This window comes from Triturus cristatus, chromosome 12 (genome assembly GCF_964204655.1).
Source record: "Triturus cristatus chromosome 12, aTriCri1.1, whole genome shotgun sequence".
Classification (NCBI taxonomy): domain Eukaryota; kingdom Metazoa; phylum Chordata; class Amphibia; order Caudata; family Salamandridae; genus Triturus; species Triturus cristatus.
In genome coordinates, this window is record NC_140595.1 from 663,081,582 (window position 1) to 663,101,910 (window position 20,329).

General features: G+C 40.9%; 14 non-coding genes across 14 annotated transcripts; 10 read left to right on the top strand and 4 right to left on the bottom strand.

Moving 5' to 3' along the window:
• The first annotated feature begins 358 nt into the window (after positions 1-358).
• Positions 359-430, top strand: TRNAT-UGU (transfer RNA threonine (anticodon UGU)). Its single transcript has one exon. It is a non-coding gene; the product is annotated as a tRNA-Thr (tRNA).
• A 1,165-nt stretch (positions 431-1,595) lies between these two features.
• On the bottom strand, positions 1,596-1,690 carry TRNAI-UAU (transfer RNA isoleucine (anticodon UAU)). Its single transcript has 2 exons — positions 1,653-1,690; positions 1,596-1,631 (listed from the first exon to the last, which is right to left on the bottom strand). It is a non-coding gene; the product is annotated as a tRNA-Ile (tRNA).
• Positions 1,691-2,767: 1,077 nt separating this feature from the next.
• On the top strand, positions 2,768-2,839 carry TRNAT-UGU (transfer RNA threonine (anticodon UGU)). Its single transcript has one exon. It is a non-coding gene; the product is annotated as a tRNA-Thr (tRNA).
• A 4,079-nt stretch (positions 2,840-6,918) lies between these two features.
• On the top strand, positions 6,919-7,000 carry TRNAS-GCU (transfer RNA serine (anticodon GCU)). The gene has a single exon. It is a non-coding gene; the product is annotated as a tRNA-Ser (tRNA).
• A 589-nt stretch (positions 7,001-7,589) lies between these two features.
• On the top strand, positions 7,590-7,661 carry TRNAT-UGU (transfer RNA threonine (anticodon UGU)). Its single transcript has one exon. It is a non-coding gene; the product is annotated as a tRNA-Thr (tRNA).
• Positions 7,662-8,878: 1,217 nt separating this feature from the next.
• Positions 8,879-8,973, bottom strand: TRNAI-UAU (transfer RNA isoleucine (anticodon UAU)). Its single transcript has 2 exons — positions 8,936-8,973; positions 8,879-8,914 (listed from the first exon to the last, which is right to left on the bottom strand). It is a non-coding gene; the product is annotated as a tRNA-Ile (tRNA).
• A 1,076-nt stretch (positions 8,974-10,049) lies between these two features.
• Positions 10,050-10,121, top strand: TRNAT-UGU (transfer RNA threonine (anticodon UGU)). Its single transcript has one exon. It is a non-coding gene; the product is annotated as a tRNA-Thr (tRNA).
• A 1,668-nt stretch (positions 10,122-11,789) lies between these two features.
• TRNAS-GCU (transfer RNA serine (anticodon GCU)) lies at positions 11,790-11,871 on the top strand. Its single transcript has one exon. It is a non-coding gene; the product is annotated as a tRNA-Ser (tRNA).
• A 589-nt stretch (positions 11,872-12,460) lies between these two features.
• TRNAT-UGU (transfer RNA threonine (anticodon UGU)) lies at positions 12,461-12,532 on the top strand. Its single transcript has one exon. It is a non-coding gene; the product is annotated as a tRNA-Thr (tRNA).
• A 1,670-nt stretch (positions 12,533-14,202) lies between these two features.
• TRNAS-GCU (transfer RNA serine (anticodon GCU)) lies at positions 14,203-14,284 on the top strand. The gene has a single exon. It is a non-coding gene; the product is annotated as a tRNA-Ser (tRNA).
• Positions 14,285-16,094: 1,810 nt separating this feature from the next.
• TRNAI-UAU (transfer RNA isoleucine (anticodon UAU)) lies at positions 16,095-16,189 on the bottom strand. The gene is made up of 2 exons: positions 16,152-16,189; positions 16,095-16,130 (listed from the first exon to the last, which is right to left on the bottom strand). It is a non-coding gene; the product is annotated as a tRNA-Ile (tRNA).
• A 2,318-nt stretch (positions 16,190-18,507) lies between these two features.
• Positions 18,508-18,602, bottom strand: TRNAI-UAU (transfer RNA isoleucine (anticodon UAU)). Its single transcript has 2 exons — positions 18,565-18,602; positions 18,508-18,543 (listed from the first exon to the last, which is right to left on the bottom strand). It is a non-coding gene; the product is annotated as a tRNA-Ile (tRNA).
• A 406-nt stretch (positions 18,603-19,008) lies between these two features.
• Positions 19,009-19,090, top strand: TRNAS-GCU (transfer RNA serine (anticodon GCU)). Its single transcript has one exon. It is a non-coding gene; the product is annotated as a tRNA-Ser (tRNA).
• Positions 19,091-19,679: 589 nt separating this feature from the next.
• On the top strand, positions 19,680-19,751 carry TRNAT-UGU (transfer RNA threonine (anticodon UGU)). Its single transcript has one exon. It is a non-coding gene; the product is annotated as a tRNA-Thr (tRNA).
• Positions 19,752-20,329: the final 578 nt, after the last annotated feature.

Consider the following 20,329-nt stretch of genomic DNA (forward strand, 5'->3'; position numbering starts at 1 on the left):
TTGATAAGAAAGCAGCTCTTACTCCTAAAGTTTAGGCCGTCTCAAATGAATGACTGTTAAAATATGTCTGCCCCACAGAGACAGATCACTTCTAATAAGTGGGTTCTCTATATGTCACTGATTGCAGACATACTAACTAGAGCTATCAGTATGGTCTTGAATGTGAAAACTCTTATTTTCTCATATGAAAATGTAGTTTTTCATACTTCTAAGAAAAGTGCCTTAAGCATGGTCTTCAATGTGTGCGCGCACGTGGACATTCATATGCAACTACGTTTCCATACAGAGTCTCAAAATCATAGATATATTCATACCTCAGTAAGAATACATGTTGCAATTTACATCCTGCGTGCAGACTGGCCTTGTAGCTCAGTGGCAGAGCACTGGTCTTGTAAACCAGGGGTCATGAGTTCAAGCCTCATCAGGGCCTTTTTACATGAGTCTTTCTGTATGTTGTTTTCAAGTCATTCTTCCCTGGAGTCACACCTTGCTTTAGGATTGCTTATTGCCAAGCTTCCCTTTCCTGCTTTCATATTATCAAGAAAATATCATGAAGATCATTGAATTATTAATTATTGCCTCACCCCTTCCGATCGCCTGACGAACGCCATTCTCACCCTGCCGGGCAAGCCCTGCCGGGCAAAGCCAAATAAGCCATGCATATTTACAGTTCCTTTGAAAGGCAGAGCGAGGACTAGGACCTCTGTTCCGACTGAATCTGCATCCACAGAAAGGATGTTATAAGGCCCTACAAATTTCACCAAGGAGATGTGAAATTCTTCCCCCATAAAATACTTTTTTTCCCAGATACCCCGGCTCTTAGGCAAACGAGGTTACTCCTCAAAACCCCACCCCCACTCACCATAAATATCCTTCTCTCCTGCTGTCCATTCAAATGATACAAGGTATCTTGTACATAGAGAGAAAGGGAGAATAGGCAGACTTGTGCTTCAAAGATTTGGTGACCTTGGATGGGTGGGTTGAATGAAGAAGTGAACCTGGTTTCTGGGAAAGGAGTATTGAGATGAAGATGAGGAAAAGTGAACATGGACCACATTCATAGGTTAGAGAAATACATTTAATAGGTTGAATGGTTTTGAAAAGTGAACTTCGAGCAGTAATTGTTGTTTTTTAAATTGCAAATAAATTAAAAATGAATGTGGGATTGGAGGCACACTCTGAGCAGAAAAGCACCATAAGCTGCTATGGTGCAACTCAAGATGGTGAATAGAACCTTTAATATGATGATGCTCTTCTTTTGCTAGTTTTTTCGAGTCACCTTTTATTGTAAGTAGCTGATACAGCATTTTTTGCAGCTCTTCAGTTTATGGTTATCATGTGAGAACACTGTTTTCATCATATTTATTATTCTACAAATGTATTTTTAAATGCACTGATGTGGTGTTTGCATGAAATGCAAGATGGCACATCATGGAATGTTTAAACTGAGCATCGCGTAGGATATGTGATATTTGGCACCCAGAGGAGTAGGACACGTAGATCCTATAAGAAGTAAAGACTCTCTAGCAAGGGCCGTCCATACTCTGAGTTTAAACTTTACTTTTTGTGAAATGGTTTATGAAAAACAACACGGCTGCTTCAGGTGAGGCTCGAACTCACAACCTCGGCATGGCTCAGTGCAAGTACTGCTGTATAAGTACCGCGCGCTAACCGATTGCGCCACTGGAGCTCTCTCTTTTCACATCTCCCCAGGTGAGCCATCTACAGCTGACCAAGTAGATGACAGACACTGCTCCATCATTCACTGTGCAAGATCGACTCACATGCTAGGATGTTATCATGACTATTAAAAATACAGTCCTTAGATTCTATAATTGTCCTATAACATATGCTCTGTCTATTCAAAACCCCATAGAATTATATCTTGACAGTTCTGACAAAGTCTAGGGGAATCTTATGAATATTTGTAATTAGCACATAGTAAGAATTTCCCAAAAATGAAATGTAGGTCCCTAATTGGGGGAAGACGTGGAATGTGAGATCTTGCCTCAGCTGTTTTTTTTCTTTTTTAGGTACAGTATATTGACACTTCAGTACATTTTGTGAAGCAAGGTTTCAGATGGGGCTGTAGGGCAGACGAGGTGACCGAGTGGTTAAGGCGATGGACTGCTAATCCATTGTGCTCTGCACGCGTGGGTTCGAATCCCACCTTCATCGGAAAGCCATCAGAGTCTCTTTTGATGGCCAGCATTTCTTGTAGTATAATTACTCTCTCTTTCAAGACAGAGCCAGGATCCGCTAGATGGGATCATCTGACTGTTCCATGTTAACAAATATGTCAAATAAAGTGAAGTATTTTGTGCGTAATAGAAATTAGATCTTTCATGGAGTTTCCAGAGGATTGCCTTTCACTCACTCCTGGCTTATTAACCAGTTTGGATAAATAGATTGATAAGAAAGCAGCTCTTACTCCTAAAGTTTAGGCCGTCTCAAATGAATGACTGTTAACATATGTCTGCCCCACAGAGACAGATCACTTCTAATAAGTGGGTTCTCTATATGTCACTGATTGCAGACATACTAACTAGAGCTATCGGTATGGTCTTGAATGTGAAAACTCTTATTTTCTCATATGAAAATGTAGTTTTTCATACTTCCAAGCAAAGTGCCTTAAGCATGGTCTTCAATGTGTGCGCGCACGTGGACATTCATATGCAACTACGTTTCCATACAGAGTCTCAAAATCATAGATATATTCATACCTCAGTAAGAATACATGTTGCAATTTACATCCTGCGTGCAGACTGGCCTTGTAGCTCAGTGGCAGAGCACTGGTCTTGTAAACCAGGGGTCATGAGTTCAAGCCTCATCAGGGCCTTTTTACATGAGTCTTTCTGTATGTTGTTTTCAAGTCATTCTTCCCTGGAGTCACACCTTGCTTTAGGATTGCTTATTGCCAAGCTTCCCTTTCCTGCTTTCATATTATCAAGAAAATATCATGAAGATCATTGAATTATAAATTATTGCCTCACCCCTTCCGATCGCCTGACGAACGCCTGACAAACGCCATTCTCACCCTGCCGGGCAAAGCCAAATAAGCCATGCATATTTACAGTTCCTTTGAAAGGCAGAGCGAGGACTAGGACCTCTGTTCCGACTGAATCTGCATCCACAGAAAGGATGTTATAAGGCCCTACAAATTTCACCAAGGAGATGTGAAATTCTTCCCCCATAAAATACTTTTTTTCCCAGATACCCCGGCTCTTAGGCAAATGAGTTTACTCCTCAAAACCCCACCCCCACTCACCATAAATATCCTTCTCTCCTGCTGTCCATTCAAATGATACAAGGTATCTTGTACATAGAGAGAAAGGGAGAATAGGCAGACTTGCTTCAAAGATTTGGTGACCTTGGATGGGTGGGTTGAATGAAGAAGTGAACCTGGTTTCTGGGAAAGGAGTATCGAGATGAAGATGAGGAAAAGTGAACATGGACCACATTCATAGGTTAGAGAAATACATTTAATAGGTTGAACGGTTTTGAAAAGTGAACTTCGAGCAGTAATTGTTGTTTTTTAAATTGCAAAGAAATTAAAAATGAATGTGGGATTGGAGGCACACTCTGAGCAGAAAAGCACCATAAGCTGCTATGGTGCAACTCAAGATGGTGAATAGAACCTTTAATATGATGATGCTCTTCTTTTGCTAGTTTTTTCGAGTCACCTTTTATTGTAAGTAGCTGATACAGCATTTTTTGCAGCTCTTCAGTTTATGGTTATCATGTGAGAACACTGTTTTCATCATATTTATTATTCTACAAATGTATTTTTAAATGCACTGATGTGGTGTTTGCATGAAATGCAAGATGGCACATCATGGAATGTTTAAACTGAGCATCGCGTAGGATATGTGATATTTGGCACCCAGAGGAGTAGGACACGTAGATCCTATAAGAAGTAAAGACTCTCTAGCAAGGGCCGTCCATACTCTGAGTTTAAACTTTACTTTTTGTGAAATGGTTTATGAAAAACAACACAGCTGCTCCAGGTGAGGCTCGAACTCACAACCTCGGCATGGCTCAGTGCAAGTACTGCTGTATAAGTACCGCGCGCTAACCGATTATGCCACTGGAGCTCTCTCTTTTCACATCTCCCCAGGTGAGCCATCTACAGCTGACCAAGTAGATGACAGACACTGCTCCATCATTCACTGTGCAAGATCGACTCACATGCTAGCATGTTATCATGACTATTAAAAATACAGTCCAAACGGAATAGATTCTATAATTGTCCTATAACATATGCTCTGTCTATTCAAAACCCCATAGAATTATATCTTGACAGTTCTGACAAAGTCTAGGGGAATCTTATGAATATTTGTAATTAGCACATAGTAAGAATTTCCCAAAAATGAAATGTAGGTCCCTAATTGGGGGAAGACGTGGAATGTGAGATCTTGCCTCAGCTGTTTTTTTTCTTTTTTAGGTACAGTATATTGACACTTCAGTACATTTTGTGAAGCAAGGTTTCAGATGGGGCTGTAGGGCAGACGAGGTGACCGAGTGGTTAAGGCGATGGACTGCTAATCCATTGTGCTCTGCACGCGTGGGTTCGAATCCCACCTTCATCGGAAAGCCATCAGAGTCTCTTTTGATGGCCAGCATTTCTTGTAGTATAATTACACTCTCTTTCAAGACAGAGCCAGGATCCGCTAGATGGGATCATCTGACTGTTCCATTTTAACAAATATGTCAAATAAAGTGAAGTATTTTGTGCGTAATAGAAATTAGATCTTTCATGGAGTTTCCAGAGGATTGCCTTTCACTCACTCCTGGCTTATTAACCAGTTTGGATAAATAGATTGATAAGAAAGCAGCTCTTACTCCTAAAGTTTAGGCCGTCTCAAATGAATGACTGTTAACATATGTCTGCCCCACAGAGACAGATCACTTCTAATAAGTGGGTTCTCTATATGTCACTGATTGCAGACATACTAACTAGAGCTATCGGTATGGTCTTGAATGTGAAAACTCTTATTTTCTCATATGAAAATGTAGTTTTTCATACTTCCAAGAAAAGTGCCTTAAGCATGGTCTTCAATGTGTGCGCGCACGTGGACATTCATATGCAACTACGTTTCCATACAGAGTCTCAAAATCATAGATATATTCATACCTCAGTAAGAATACATGTTGCAATTTACATCCTGCGTGCAGACTGGCCTTGTAGCTCAGTGGCAGAGCACTGGTCTTGTAAACCAGGGGTCATGAGTTCAAGCCTCATCAGGGTCTTTTTACATGAGTCTTTCTGTATGTTGTTTTCAAGTCATTCTTCCCTGGAGTCACACCTTGCTTTAGGATTGCTTATTGCCAAGCTTCCCTTTCCTGCTTTCATATTATCAAGAAAATATCATGAAGATCATTGAATTATTAATTATTGCCTCACCCCTTCCGATCGCCTGACGAACGCCTGACAAACGCCATTCTCACCCTGCCGGGCAAAGCCAAATAAGCCATGCATATTTACAGTTCCTTTGAAAGGCAGAGCGAGGACTAGGACCTCTGTTCCGACTGAATCTGCATCCACAGAAAGGATGTTATAAGGCCCTACAAATTTCACCAAGGAGATGTGAAATTCTTCCCCCATAAAATACTTTTTTTCCCAGATACCCCGGCTCTTAGGCAAATGAGGTTACTCCTCAAAACCCCACCCCCACTCACCATAAATATCCTTCTCTCCTGCTGTCCATTCAAATGATACAAGGTATCTTGTACATAGAGAGAAAGGGAGAATAGGCAGACTTGCTTCAAAGATTTGGTGACCTTGGATGGGTGGGTTGAATGAAGAAGTGAACCTGGTTTCTGGGAAAGGAGTATCGAGATGAAGATGAGGAAAAGTGAACATGGACCACATTCATAGGTTAGAGAAATACATTTAATAGGTTGAACGGTTTTGAAAAGTGAACTTCGAGCAGTAATTGTTGTTTTTTAAATTGCAAAGAAATTAAAAATGAATGTGGGATTGGAGGCACACTCTGAGCAGAAAAGCACCATAAGCTGCTATGGTGCAACTCAAGATGGTGAATAGAACCTTTAATATGATGATGCTCTTCTTTTGCTAGTTTTTTCGAGTCACCTTTTATTGTAAGTAGCTGATACAGCATTTTTTGCAGCTCTTCAGTTTATGGTTATCATGTGAGAACACTGTTTTCATCATATTTATTATTCTACAAATGTATTTTTAAATGCACTGATGTGGTGTTTGCATGAAATGCAAGATGGCACATCATGGAATGTTTAAACTGAGCATCGCGTAGGATATTTGATATTTGGCACCCAGAGGAGTAGGACACGTAGATCCTATAAGAAGTAAAGACTCTCTAGCAAGGGCCGTCCATACTCTGAGTTTAAACTTTACTTTTTATGAAATGGTTTATGAAAAACAACACGGCTGCTCCAGGTGAGGCTCGAACTCACAACCTCGGCATGGCTCAGTGCAAGTACTGCTGTATAAGTACCGCGCGCTAAACGATTGTGCCACTGGAGCTCTCTCTTTTCACATCTCCCCAGGTGAGCCATCTACAGCTGACCAAGTAGATGACAGACACTGCTCCATCATTCACTGTGCAAGATCGACTCACATGCTAGCATGTTATCATGACTATTAAAAATACAGTCCAAACGGAATAGATTCTATAATTGTCCTATAACATATGCTCTGTCTATTCAAAACCCCATAGAATTATATCTTGACAGTTCTGACAAAGTCTAGGGGAATCTTATGAATATTTGTAATTAGCACATAGTAAGAATTTCCCAAAAATGAAATGTAGGTCCCTAATTGGGGGAAGACGTGGAATGTGAGATCTTGCCTCAGCTGTTTTTTTTCTTTTTTAGGTACAGTATATTGACACTTCAGTACCTTTTGTGAAGCAAGGTTTCAGATGGGGCTGTAGGGCAGACGAGGTGGCCGAGTGGTTAAGGCGATGGACTGCTAATCCATTGTGCTCTGCACGCGTGGGTTCGAATCCCACCTTCGTCGGAAAGCCATCAGAGTCTCTTTTGATGGCCAGCATTTCTTGTAGTATAATTACACTCTCTTTCAAGACAGAGCCAGGATCCGCTAGATGGGATCATCTGACTGTTCCATTTTAACAAATATGTCAAATAAAGTGAAGTATTTTGTGCGTAATAGAAATTAGATCTTTCATGGAGTTTCCAGAGGATTGCCTTTCACTCACTCCTGGCTTATTAACCAGTTTGGATAAATAGATTGATAAGAAAGCAGCTCTTACTCCTAAAGTTTAGGCCGTCTCAAATGAATGACTGTTAAAATATGTCTGCCCCACAGAAACAGATCACTTCTAATAAGTGGGTTCTCTATATGTCACTGATTGCAGACATCCTAACTAGAGCTATCAGTATGGTCTTGAATGTGAAAACTCTTATTTTCTCATATGAAAATGTAGTTTTTCATACTTCTAAGAAAAGTGCCTTAAGCATGGTCTTCAATGTGTGCGCGCACGTGGACATTCATATGCAACTACGTTTCCATACAGAGTCTCAAAATCATAGATATATTCATACATCAGTAAGAATACATGTTGCAATTTACATCCTGCGTGCAGACTGGCCTTGTAGCTCAGTGGCAGAGCACTGGTCTTGTAAACCAGGGGTCATGAGTTCAAGCCTCATCAGGGCCTTTTTACATGAGTCTTTCTGTATGTTGTTTTCAAGTCATTCTTCCCTGGAGTCACACCTTGCTTTAGGATTGCTTATTGCCAAGCTTCCCTTTCCTGCTTTCATATTATCAAGAAAATATCATGAAGATCATTGAATTATTAATTATTGCCTCACCCCTTCCGATCGCCTGACGAACGCCTGACAAACGCCTGACAAACGCCTGACAAACGCCTGACAAACGCCTGACAAACGCCTGAAAAACGCCATTCTCACCCTGCCGGGCAAAGCCAAATAAGCCATGCATATTTACAGTTCCTTTGAAAGGCAGAGCGAGGACTAGGACCTCTGTTCCGACTGAATCTGCATCCACAGAAAGGATGTTATAAGGCCCTACAAATTTCACCAAGGAGATGTGAAATTCTTCCCCCATAAAATACTTTTTTTCCCAGATACCCCGGCTCTTAGGCAAATGAGGTTACTCCTCAAAACCCCACCCCCACTCACCATAAATATCCTTCTCTCCTGCTGTCCATTCAAATGATACAAGGTATCTTGTACATAGAGAGAAAGGGAGAATAGGCAGACTTGTGCTTCAAAGATTTGGTGACCTTGGATGGGTGGGTTGAATGAAGAAGTGAACCTGGTTTCTGGGAAAGGAGTATTGAGATGAAGATGAGGAAAAGTGAACATGGACCACATTCATAGGTTAGAGAAATACATTTAATAGGTTGAATGGTTTTGAAAAGTGAACTTCGAGCAGTAATTGTTGTTTTTTAAATTGCAAATAAATTAAAAATGAATGTGGGATTGGAGGCACACTCTGAGCAGAAAAGCACCATAAGCTGCTATGCTGCAACTCAAGATGGTGAATAGAACCTTTAATATGATGATGCTCTTCTTTTGCTAGTTTTTTCGAGTCACCTTTTATTGTAAGTAGCTGATACAGCATTTTTTGCAGCTCTTCAGTTTATGGTTATCATGTGAGAACACTGTTTTCATCATATTTATTATTCTACAAATGTATTTTTAAATGCACTGATGTGGTGTTTGCATGAAATGCAAGATGGCACATCATGGAATGTTTAAACTGAGCATCGCGTAGGATATGTGATATTTGGCACCCAGAGGAGTAGGACACGTAGATCCTATAAGAAGTAAAGACTCTCTAGCAAGGGCCGTCCATACTCTGAGTTTAAACTTTACTTTTTGTGAAATGGTTTATGAAAAACAACACGGCTGCTTCAGGTGAGGCTCGAACTCACAACCTCGGCATGGCTCAGTGCAAGTACTGCTGTATAAGTACCGCGCGCTAACCGATTGCGCCACTGGAGCTCTCTCTTTTCACATCTCCCCAGGTGAGCCATCTACAGCTGACCAAGTAGATAACAGACACTGCTCCATCATTCACTGTGCAAGATCGACTCACATGCTAGGATGTTATCATGACTATTAAAAATACAGTCCTTAGATTCTATAATTGTCCTATAACATATGCTCTGTCTATTCAAAACCCCATAGAATTATATCTTGACAGTTCTGACAAAGTCTAGGGGAATCTTATGAATATTTGTAATTAGCACATAGTAAGAATTTCCCTAAAATGAAATGTAGGTCCCTAATTGGGGGAAGACGTGGAATGTGAGATCTTGCCTCAGCTGTTTTTTTTCTTTTTAGGTACAGTATATTGACACTTCAGTACATTTTGTGAAGCAAGGTTTCAGATGGGGCTGTAGGGCAGACGAGGTGACCGAGTGGTTAAGGCGATGGACTGCTAATCCATTGTGCTCTGCACGCGTGGGTTCGAATCCCACCTTCATCGGAAAGCCATCAGAGTCACTTTTGATGGCCAGCATTTCTTGTAGTATAATTACACTCTCTTTCAAGACAGAGCCAGGATCCGCTAGATGGGATCATCTGACTGTTCCATTTTAACAAATATGTCAAATAAAGTGAAGTATTTTGTGCGTAATAGAAATTAGATCTTTCATGGAGTTTCCAGAGGATTGCCTTTCACTCACTCCTGGCTTATTAACCAGTTTGGATAAATAGATTGATAAGAAAGCAGCTCTTACTCCTAAAGTTTAGGCCGTCTCAAATGAATGACTGTTAACATATGTCTGCCCCACAGAGACAGATCACTTCTAATAAGTGGGTTCTCTATATGTCACTGATTGCAGACATACTAACTAGAGCTATCGGTATGGTCTTGAATGTGAAAACTCTTATTTTCTCATATGAAAATGTAGTTTTTCATACTTCCAAGAAAAGTGCCTTAAGCATGGTCTTCAATGTGTGCGCGCACGTGGACATTCATATGCAACTACGTTTCCATACAGAGTCTCAAAATCATAGATATATTCATACCTCAGTAAGAATACATGTTGCAATTTACATCCTGCGTGCAGACTGGCCTTGTAGCTCAGTGGCAGAGCACTGGTCTTGTAAACCAGGGGTCATGAGTTCAAGCCTCATCAGGGCCTTTTTACATGAGTCTTTCTGTATGTTGTTTTCAAGTCATTCTTCCCTGGAGTCACACCTTGCTTTAGGATTGCTTATTGCCAAGCTTCCCTTTCCTGCTTTCATATTATCAAGAAAATATCATGAAGATCATTGAATTATAAATTATTGCCTCACCCCTTCCGATCGCCTGACGAACGCCTGACAAACGCCATTCTCACCCTGCCGGGCAAAGCCAAATAAGCCATGCATATTTACAGTTCCTTTGAAAGGCAGAGCGAGGACTAGGACCTCTGTTCCGACTGAATCTGCATCCACAGAAAGGATGTTATAAGGCCCTACAAATTTCACCAAGGAGATGTGAAATTCTTCCCCCATAAAATACTTTTTTTCCCAGATACCCCGGCTCTTAGGCAAATGAGGTTACTCCTCAAAACCCCACCCCCACTCACCATAAATATCCTTCTCTCCTGCTGTCAATTCAAATGATACAAGGTATCTTGTACATAGAGAGAAAGGGAGAATAGGCAGACTTGCTTCAAAGATTTGGTGACCTTGGATGGGTGGGTTGAATGAAGAAGTGAACCTGGTTTCTGGGAAAGGAGTATCGAGATGAAGATGAGGAAAAGTGAACATGGACCACATTCATAGGTTAGAGAAATACATTTAATAGGTTGAACGGTTTTGAAAAGTGAACTTCGAGCAGTAATTGTTGTTTTTTAAATTGCAAAGAAATTAAAAATGAATGTGGGATTGGAGGCACACTCTGAGCAGAAAAGCACCATAAGCTGCTATGGTGCAACTCAAGATGGTGAATAGAACCTTTAATATGATGATGCTCTTCTTTTGCTAGTTTTTTCGAGTCACCTTTTATTGTAAGTAGCTGATACAGCATTTTTTGCAGCTCTTCAGTTTATGGTTATCATGTGAGAACACTGTTTTCATCATATTTATTATTCTACAAATGTATTTTTAAATGCACTGATGTGGTGTTTGCATGAAATGCAAGATGGCACATCATGGAATGTTTAAACTGAGCATCGCGTAGGATATGTGATATTTGGCACCCAGAGGAGTAGGACACGTAGATCCTATAAGAAGTAAAGACTCTCTAGCAAGGGACGTCCATACTCTGAGTTTAAACTTTACTTTTTGTGAAATGGTTTATGAAAAACAACGCGGCTGCTCCAGGTGAGGCTCGAACTCACAACCTCGGCATGGCTCAGTGCAAGTACTGCTGTATAAGTACCGCGAGCTAACCGATTGCGCCACTGGAGCTCTCTCTTTTCACATCTCCCCAGGTGAGCCATCTACAGCTGACCAAGTAGATGACAGACACTGCTCCATCATTCACTGTGCAAGATCGACTCACATGCTAGCATGTTATCATGACTATTAAAAATACAGTCCAAACGGAATAGATTCTATAATTGTCCTATAACATATGCTCTGTCTATTCAAAACCCCATAGAATTATATCTTGACAGTTCTGACAAAGTCTAGGGGAATCTTATGAATATTTGTAATTAGCACATAGTAAGAATTTCCCAAAAATGAAATGTAGGTCCCTAATTGGGGGAAGACGTGGAATGTGAGATCTTGCCTCAGCTGTTTTTTTTCTTTTTTAGGTACAGTATATTGACACTTCAGTACCTTTTGTGAAGCAAGGTTTCAGATGGGGCTGTAGGGCAGACGAGGTGGCCGAGTGGTTAAGGCGATGGACTGCTAATCCATTGTGCTCTGCACGCGTGGGTTCGAATCCCACCTTCGTCGGAAAGCCATCAGAGTCTCTTTTGATGGCCAGCATTTCTTGTAGTATAATTACACTCTCTTTCAAGACAGAGCCAGGATCCGCTAGATGGGATCATCTGACTGTTCCATTTTAACAAATATGTCAAATAAAGTGAAGTATTTTGTGCGTAATAGAAATTAGATCTTTCATGGAGTTTCCAGAGGATTGCCTTTCACTCACTCCTGGCTTATTAACCAGTTTGGATAAATAGATTGATAAGAAAGCAGCTCTTACTCCTAAAGTTTAGGCCGTCTCAAATGAATGACTGTTAACATATGTCTGCCCCACAGAGACAGATCACTTCTAATAAGTGGGTTCTCTATATGTCACTGATTGCAGACATACTAACTAGAGCTATCGGTATGGTCTTGAATGTGAAAACTCTTATTTTCTCATATGAAAATGTAGTTTTTCATACTTCCAAGAAAAGTGCCTTAAGCATGGTCTTCAATGTGTGCGCGCACGTGGACATTCATATGCAACTACGTTTCCATACAGAGTCTCAAAATCATAGATATATTCATACCTCAGTAAGAATACATGTTGCAATTTACATCCTGCGTGCAGACTGGCCTTGTAGCTCAGTGGCAGAGCACTGGTCTTGTAAACCAGGGGTCATGAGTTCAAGCCTCATCAGGGCCTTTTTACATGAGTCTTTCTGTATGTTGTTTTCAAGTCATTCTTCCCTGGAGTCACACCTTGCTTTAGGATTGCTTATTGCCAAGCTTCCCTTTCCTGCTTTCATATTATCAAGAAAATATCATGAAGATCATTGAATTATAAATTATTGCCTCACCCCTTCCGATCGCCTGACGAACGCCTGACAAACGCCATTCTCACCCTGCCGGGCAAAGCCAAATAAGCCATGCATATTTACAGTTCCTTTGAAAGGCAGAGCGAGGACTAGGACCTCTGTTCCGACTGAATCTGCATCCACAGAAAGGATGTTATAAGGCCCTACAAATTTCACCAAGGAGATGTGAAATTCTTCCCCCATAAAATACTTTTTTTCCCAGATACCCCGGCTCTTAGGCAAATGAGGTTACTCCTCAAAACCCCACCCCCACTCACCATAAATATCCTTCTCTCCTGCTGTCCATTCAAATGATACAAGGTATCTTGTACATAGAGAGAAAGGGAGAATAGGCAGACTTGTGCTTCAAAGATTTGGTGACCTTGGATGGGTGGGTTTAATGAAGAAGTGAACCTGGTTTCTGGGAAAGGAGTATCGAGATGAAGATGAGGAAAAGTGAACATGGACCACATTCATAGGTTAGAGAAATACATTTAATAGGTTGAATGGTTTTGAAAAGTGAACTTCGAGCAGTAATTGTTGTTTTTTAAATTGCAAATAAATTAAAAATGAATGTGGGATTGGAGGCACACTCTGAGCAGAAAAGCACCATAAGCTGCTATGGTGCAACTCAAGATGGTGAATAGAACCTTTAATATGATGATGCTCTTCTTTTGCTAGTTTTTTCAAGTCACCTTTTATTGTAAGTAGCTGATACAGCATTTTTTGCAGCTCTTCAGTTTATGGTTATCATGTGAGAACACTGTTTTCATCATATTTATTATTCTACAAATGTATTTTTAAATGCACTGATGTGGTGTTTGCATGAAATGCAAGATGGCACATCATGGAATGTTTAAACTGAGCATCGCGTAGGATATGTGATATTTGGCACCCAGAGGAGTAGGACACGTAGATCCTATAAGAAGTAAAGACTCTCTAGCAAGGGCCGTCCATACTCTGAGTTTAAACTTTACTTTTTGTGAAATGGTTTATGAAAAACAACACGGCTGCTCCAGGTGAGGCTCGCACTCACAACCTCGGCATGGCTCAGTGCAAGTACTGCTGTATAAGTACCGCGCGCTAACCGATTGCGCCACTGGAGCTCTCTCTTTTCACCTCTCCCCAGGTGAGCCATCTACAGCTGACCAAGTAGATGACAGACACTGCTCCATCATTCACTGTGCAAGATCGACTCACATGCTAGCATGTTATCATGACTATTAAAAATACAGTCCAAACGGAATAGATTCTATAATTGTCCTATAACATATGCTCTGTCTATTCAAAACCCCATAGAATTATATCTTGACAGTTCTGACAAAGTCTAGGGGAATCTTATGAATATTTGTAATTAGCACATAGTAAGAATTTCCCAAAAATGAAATGTAGGTCCCTAATTGGGGGAAGACGTGGAATGTGAGATCTTGCCTCAGCTGTTTTTTTTCTTTTTTAGGTACAGTATATTGACACTTCAGTACCTTTTGTGAAGCAAGGTTTCAGATGGGGCTGTAGGGCAGACGAGGTGGCCGAGTGGTTAAGGCGATGGACTGCTAATCCATTGTGCTCTGCACGCGTGGGTTCGAATCCCACCTTCGTCAGAAAGCCATCAGAGTCTCTTTTGATGGCCAGCATTTCTTGTAGTATAATTACACTCTCTTTCAAGACAGAGCCAGGATCCGCTAGATGGGATCATCTGACTGTTCCATTTTAACAAATATGTCAAATAAAGTGAAGTATTTTGTGCGTAATAGAAATTAGATCTTTCATGAAGTTTCCAGAGGATTGCCTTTCACTCACTCCTGGCTTATTAACCAGTTTGGATAAATAGATTGATAAGAAAGCAGCTCTTACTCCTAAAGTTTAGGCCGTCTCAAATGAATGACTGTTAACATATGTCTGCCCCACAGAGACAGATCACTTCTAATAAGTGGGTTCTCTATATGTCACTGATTGCAGACATACTAACTAGAGCTATCGGTATGGTCTTGAATGTGAAAACTCTTATTTTCTCATATGAAAATGTAGTTTTTCATACTTCCAAGAAAAGTGCCTTAAGCATGGTCTTCAATGTGTGCGCGCACGTGGACATTCATATGCAACTACGTTTCCATACAGAGTCTCAAAATCATAGATATATTCATACCTCAGTAAGAATACATGTTGCAATTTACATCCTGCATGCAGACTGGCCTTGTAGCTCAGTGGCAGAGCACTGGTCTTGTAAACCAGGGGTCATGAGTTCAAGCCTCGTCAGGGCCTTTTTACATGAGTCTTTCTGTATGTTGTTTTCAAGTCATTCTTCCCTGGAGTCACACCTTGCTTTAGGATTGCTTATTGCCAAGCTTCCCTTTCCTGCTTTCATATTATCAAGAAAATATCATGAAGGTCATTGAATTATAAATTATTGCCTCACCCCTTCCGATCACCTGACAAACGCCATTCTCACCCTGCCGGGCAAAGCCAAATAAGCCATGCATATTTACAGTTCCTTTGAAAGGCAGAGCGAGGACTAGGACCTCTGTTCCGACTGAATCTGCATCCACAGAAAGGATGTGATAAGGCCCTACAAATTTCACCAAGGAGATGTGAAATTCTTCCCCCATAAAATACTTTTTTTCCCAGATACCCCGGCTCTTAGGCAAATGAGGTTACTCCTCAAAACCCCACCCCCACTCACCATAAATATCCTTCTCTCCTGCTGTCCATTCAAATGATACAAGGTATCTTGTACATAGAGAGAAAGGGAGAATAGGCAGACGTGCTTCAAAGATTTGGTGACCTTGGATGGGTGGGTTGAATGAAGAAGTGAACCTGGTTTCTGGGAAAGGAGTATCGAGATGAAGATGAGGAAAAGTGAACATGGACCACATTCATAGGTTAGAGAAATACATTTAATAGGTTGAACGGTTTTGAAAAGTGAACTTCGAGCAGTAATTGTTGTTTTTTAAATTGCAAAGAAATTAAAAATGAATGTGGGATTGGAGGCACACTCTGAGCAGAAAAGCACCATAAGCTGCTATGGTGCAACTCAAGATGGTGAATAGAACCTTTAATATGATGATGCTCTTCTTTTGCTAGTTTTTTCGAGTCACCTTTTATTGTAAGTAGCTGATACAGCATTTTTTGCAGCTCTTCAGTTTATGGTTATCATGTGAGAACACTGTTTTCATCATATTTATTATTCTACAAATGTATTTTTAAATGCACTGATGTGGTGTTTGCATGAAATGCAAGATGGCACATCATGGAATGTTTAAACTGAGCATCGCGTAGGATATGTGATATTTGGCACCCAGAGGAGTAGGACACGTAGATCCTATAAGAAGTAAAGACTCTCTAGCAAGGGCCGTCCATACTCTGAGTTTAAACTTTACTTTTTGGGAAATGGTTTATGAAAAACAACACGGCTGTTCCAGGTGAGGCTCGAACTCACAACCTCGGCATGGCTCAGTGCAAGTACTGCTGTATAAGTACCGCGCGCTAACCGATTGCGCCACTGGAGCTCTCTCTTTTCACATCTCCCCAGGTGAGCCATCTACAGCTGACCAAGTAGATGACAGACACTGCTCCATCATTCACTGTGCAAGATCGACTCACATGCTAGCATGTTATCATGACTATTAAAAATACAGTCCAAACGGAATAGATTCTATAATTGTCCTATAACATATGCTCTGTCTATTCAAAACCCCATAGAATTATATCTTGACAGTTCTGACAAAGTCTAGGGGAATCTTATGAATATTTGTAATTAGCACATAGTAAGAATTTCCCAAAAATGAAATGTAGGTCCCTAATTGGGGGAAGACGTGGAATGTGAGATCTTGCCTCAGCTGTTTTTTTTCTTTTTTAGGTACAGTATATTGACACTTCAGTACCTTTTGTGAAGCAAGGTTTCAGATGGGGCTGTAGGGCAGACGAGGTGGCCGAGTGGTTAAGGCGATGGACTGCTAATCCATTGTGCTCTGCACGCGTGGGTTCGTATCCCACCTTCGTCGGAAAGCCATCAGAGTGTCTTTTGATGGCCAGCATTTCTTGTAGTATAATTACACTCTCTTTCAAGACAGAGCCAGGATCCGCTAGATGGGATCATCTGACTGTTCCATTTTAACAAATATGTCAAATAAAGTGAAGTATTTTGTGCGTAATAGAAATTAGATCTTTCATGGAGTTTCCAGAGGATTGCCTTTCACTAACTCCTGGCTTATTAACCAGTTTGGATAAATAGATTGATAAGAAAGCAGCTCTTACTCCTAAAGTTTAGGCCGTCTCAAATGAATGACTGTTAACATATGTCTGCCCCACAGAGACAGATCACTTCTAATAAGTGGGTTCTCTATATGTCACTGATTGCAGACATACTAACTAGAGCTATCGGTATGGTCTTGAATGTGAAAACTCTTATTTTCTCATATGAAAATGTAGTTTTTCATACTTCCAAGAAAAGTGCCTTAAGCATGGTCTTCAATGTGTGCGCGCACGTGGACATTCATATGCAACTACGTTTCCATACAGAGTCTCAAAATCATAGATATATTCATACCTCAGTAAGAATACATGTTGCAATTTACATCCTGCGTGCAGACTGGCCTTGTAGCTCAGTGGCAGAGCAGTGGTCTTGTAAACCAGGGGTCATGAGTTCAAGCCTCATCAGGGCCTTTTTACATGAGTCTTTCTGTATGTTGTTTTCAAGTCATTCTTCCCTGGAGTCACACCTTGCTTTAGGATTGCTTATTGCCAAGCTTCCCTTTCCTGCTTTCATATTATCAAGAAAATATCATGAAGATCATTGAATTATAAATTATTGCCTCACCCCTTCCGATCGCCTGACGAACGCCTGACAAACGCCATTCTCACCCTGCCGGGCAAAGCCAAATAAGCCATGCATATTTACAGTTCCTTTGAAAGGCAGAGCGAGGACTAGGACCTCTGTTCCGACTGAATCTGCATCCACAGAAAGGATGTTATAAGGCCCTACAAATTTCACCAAGGAGATGTGAAATTCTTCCCCCATAAAATACTTTTTTTCCCAGATACCCCGGCTCTTAGGCAAATGAGGTTACTCCTCAAAACCCCACCCCCACTCACCATAAATATCCTTCTCTCCTGCTGTCCATTCAAATGATACAAGGTATCTTGTACATAGAGAGAAAGGGAGAATAGGCAGACTTGTGCTTCACAGATTTGGTGACCTTGGATGGGTGGGTTGAATGAAGAAGTGAACCTGGTTTCTGGGAAAGGAGTATCGAGATGAAGATGAGGAAAAGTGAACATGGACCACATTCATAGGTTAGAGAAATACATTTAATAGGTTGAATGGTTTTGAAAAGTGAACTTCGAGCAGTAATTGTTGTTTTTTAAATTGCAAAGAAATTAAAAATGAATGTGGGATTGGAGGCACACTCTGAGCAGAAAAGCACCATAAGCTGCTATGGTGCAACTCAAGATGGTGAATAGAACCTTTAATATGATGATGCTCTTCTTTTGCTAGTTTTTTCGAGTCACCTTTTATTGTAAGTAGCTGATACAGCATTTTTTGCAGCTCTTCAGTTTATGGTTATCATGTGAGAACACTGTTTTCATCATATTTATTATTCTACAAATGTATTTTTAAATGCACTGATGTGGTGTTTGCATGAAATGCAAGATGGCACATCATGGAATGTTTAAACTGAGCATCGCGTAGGATATGTGATATTTGGCACCCAGAGGAGTAGGACACGTAGATCCTATAAGAAGTAAAGACTCTCTAGCAAGGGCCGTCCATACTCTGAGTTTAAACTTTACTTTTTGTGAAATGGTTTATGAAAAACAACACGGCTGCTCCAGGTGAGGCTCGAACTCACAACCTCGGCATGGCTCAGTGCAAGTACTGCTGTATAAGTACCGCGCGCTAACCGATTGCGCCACTGGAGCTCTCTCTTTTCACATCTCCCCAGGTGAGCCATCTACAGCTGACCAAGTAGATGACAGACACTGCTCCATCATTCACTGTGCAAGATCGACTCACATGCTAGCATGTTATCATGACTATTAAAAATACAGTCCTTAGATTCTATAATTGTCCTATAACATATGCTCTGTCTATTCAAAACCCCATAGAATTATATCTTGACAGTTCTGACAAAGTCTAGGGGAATCTTATGAATATTTGTAATTAGCACATAGTAAGAATTTCCCAAAAATGAAATGTAGGTCCCTAATTGGGGGAAGACGTGGAATGTGAGATCTTGCCTCAGCTGTTTTTTTTCTTTTTTAGGTACAGTATATTGACACTTCAGTACCTTTTGTGAAGCAAGGTTTCAGATGGGGCTGTAGGGCAGACGAGGTGGCCGAGTGGTTAAGGCGATGGACTGCTAATCCATTGTGCTCTGCACGCGTGGGTTCGAATCCCACCTTCGTCGGAAAGCCATCAGAGTCTCTTTTGATGGCCAGCATTTCTTGTAGTATAATTACACTCTCTTTCAAGACAGAGCCAGGATCCGCTAGATGGGATCATCTGACTGTTCCATTTTAACAAATATGTCAAATAAAGTGAAGTATTTTGTGCGTAATAGAAATTAGATCTTTCATGGAGTTTCCAGAGGATTGCCTTTCACTCACTCCTGGCTTATTAACCAGTTTGGATAAATAGATTGATAAGAAAGCAGCTCTTACTCCTAAAGTTTAGGCCGTCTCAAATGAATGACTGTTAACATATGTCTGCCCCACAGAGACAGATCACTTCTAATAAGTGGGTTCTCTATATGTCACTGATTGCAGACATACTAACTAGAGCTATCGGTATGGTCTTGAATGTGAAAACTCTTATTTTCTCATATGAAAATGTAGTTTTTCATACTTCCAAGAAAAGTGCCTTAAGCATGGTCGTCAATGTGTGCGCGCACGTGGACATTCATATGCAACTACATTTCCATACAGAGTCTCAAAATCATAGATATATTCATACCTCAGTAAGAATGCATGTTGCAATTTACATCCTGCGTGCAGACTGGCCTTGTAGCTCAGTGGCAGAGCACTGGTCTTGTAAACCAGGGGTCATGAGTTCAAGCCTCATCAGGGCCTTTTTACATGAGTCTTTCTGTATGTTGTTTTCAAGTCATTCTTCCCTGGAGTCACACCTTGCTTTAGGATTGCTTATTGCCAAGCTTCCCTTTCCTGCTTTCATATTATCAAGAAAATATCATGAAGATCATTGAATTATAAATTATTGCCTCACCCCTTCCGATCGCCTGACGAACGCCTGACAAACGCCATTCTCACCCTGCCGGGCAAAGCCAAATAAGCCATGCATATTTACAGTTCCTTTGAAAGGCAGAGCGAGGACTAGGACCTCTGTTCCGACTGAATCTGCATCCACGGAAAGGATGTTATAAGGCCCTACAAATTTCACCAAGGAGATGTGAAATTCTTCCCCCATAAAATACTTTTTTTCCCAGATACCCCGGCTCTTAGGCAAATGAGGTTACTCCTCAAAACCCCACCCCCACTCACCATAAATATCCTTCTCTCCTGCTGTCCATTCAAATGATACAAGGTATCTTGTACATAGAGAGAAAGGGAGAATAGGCAGACTTGCTTCAAAGATTTGGTGACCTTGGATGGGTGGGTTGAATGAAGAAGTGAACCTGGTTTCTGGGAAA